Consider the following 2,049-nt stretch of genomic DNA (forward strand, 5'->3'; position numbering starts at 1 on the left):
CAAAAATAAATAAATAAATAAATAAATAAATAAATAAATAAATAAGACTTTGCTATGACTATTAGAGAATGTTTGATTTTTAAACAGGACTATGTTCATATGATTGATCATTAGGGACTTAAATCTGAAAATTAAATAAAATGACTTCTCATTCCTTGGTCCTGACAGGAGTTTAAAAGTGTTTCTTTCTATAGTAAATGCTTTTGTCCTTCAAAGGCCTCTACTAGGAATCTATGAGTGTATTTCCCATGACCGGACGATGTATTTTCCTCTTGGTGACATTTCCACCACTCATAAGATTTTCCATGGCCCACTCCACAGGGACATTTTTCTCGTGGAGTCCGATTGTTCCTCTTGGTCAGGATTTTAAATGGCTCCAGACTCTGGGACCTTCAAGTGATCTGCAGGAAATACTCAAGCAACATCGGGCCTGACAAACTCAGGAATGTAGGCCGATCCCAAAGTATCGATGACCCCTTCGTCATTCCTGCCCTTTCAGGAGCTAGTCATCTCTTCCTTGTCTTTTCTGATTTCTAGGTGAGATTCGGTTAACGCACTGTGTCTCTTTAATTACTGGTGAACATATTAGACTTTCTGAGAGTTCCCGCTAAGTCCTCCCTCCCAACCAGAGGTCTTCCCCGCCCTCTTTCTCTGGAGGACTCCACGGCACAGCCATCTCTACAGTCATCCTCACATATCTCTTTACCTTTTAAAATACGTAATGTAGACTAGGGGCTCAGGACGCACGTATTGGCCGGGCGCGGTGGCCCGTGCCTGTAATCCCAGCACTTTAGGAGGCCGAAGTAGGCGGATAACGTGAGGTCAGAAGGTGGAGACCAGCCTGGCCAAGACGGTGAAACCCCGTCTCTACTAAAAATACAAAAATTAGCGACCCCGGAAGAGCCTCGTCCTGGGCGGCGGTGGCGCAGCGGTCGCCGTGATGGCCACGGGGCTGGGCAGCTGACCGCTGGGCTAGGAGAGGGCCCAGCACCCCAATCTCGGTGGCCACTGCTGGAGCTGGGCCTGCGCCATGGCCACCTCTGCCGCCTCCCCGGAGCATCTGGAGAAGCTGCACGAAACCTTCCGCGGCCTCCATGAAGACTACAAGAGCTGCCCGAGCGGCTGCTGGGGACGGCGAGTACTGAAGAGAAGTTGATCAGATATTTTGATGAAAAGCAACAGGAAGCAAATGAAACGCTGGCAGGGATGGAGGAGGAGCTACGTTATGCACCCCTGTCTAAGGCCCTTGCCAAACTCCACGGGGAGGTGAGCAGCACAGCTTTGACAGCCACACCAGGAAGGCGAGGAGACGGGAAATACGGCAAATGTGCTGCAGAGAATGAGCATGTGAATCGGCTACAGCCTCAAAGGGCAATGCTTCTTCTGCAAGGCCCTGAAAGCCTGAGCCGGGCCACAGAGACTGACCAGCTTGGCTCAGAAACCACAGAAGAGCTGGGGGAACGACAAGACCATTTAGAACGCGCCAAGAGTAGACTGGTAAACACAACTGAAAACTTGAGCACAAGTCGAAAGATTCTCCGTTCAATGTCCAGAAAAGTGACAACCAACAAGCGGCTGCTTTCCATTATCATCTTGCTGGAGCTCGCCATCCCGGGAGGCCTGGTTTACTACAAATCCTTTCGCAACCGTTGAACTTCCTGTAGGGCAGGGTTTGTGGACCAGGACTTTCACCCTGTGAATGCATGATGTTAGGGATGTGGACGGAATGAGCATATCGCTGCTGTGGGCTAACAGTTCAGGCACGCACTGTGTAGCCAGGCTGTGGGACGAGGGAGGAAAGATGGAAAGCCACTTAAATGTGAAGGAACAGCAACAAGACCAGTATGATATACCAAGGTAATAAATGCTGTTTATGACTTCTTTTAAAAAAAAATACGAAAACTAGCTGGGCAAGGTGGCACAGGCCTGTAAGCCCAACTACTTGGGAGACTGAGGCAGGAGAATCACTTGAACCCAGGAGGTGGAGGTTGCAGTGAGCCAAGATCGCGCCACTGCACTCCAGCCTGGGTGACAGAGTGAGACTCTGTC

At 49.7% G+C, this 2,049-nt stretch overlaps 1 pseudogene; it reads left to right on the top strand.

The window, feature by feature from the left end:
- The first annotated feature begins 1,030 nt into the window (after positions 1–1,030).
- On the top strand, positions 1,031–1,653 carry LOC105553980 (annotated as a pseudogene).
- The last annotated feature ends 396 nt before the right edge of the window (positions 1,654–2,049 follow it).

This window comes from Mandrillus leucophaeus, unplaced genomic scaffold (assembly GCF_000951045.1).
Source record: "Mandrillus leucophaeus isolate KB7577 unplaced genomic scaffold, Mleu.le_1.0 Scaffold62, whole genome shotgun sequence".
NCBI lineage: Eukaryota > Metazoa > Chordata > Mammalia > Primates > Cercopithecidae > Mandrillus > Mandrillus leucophaeus.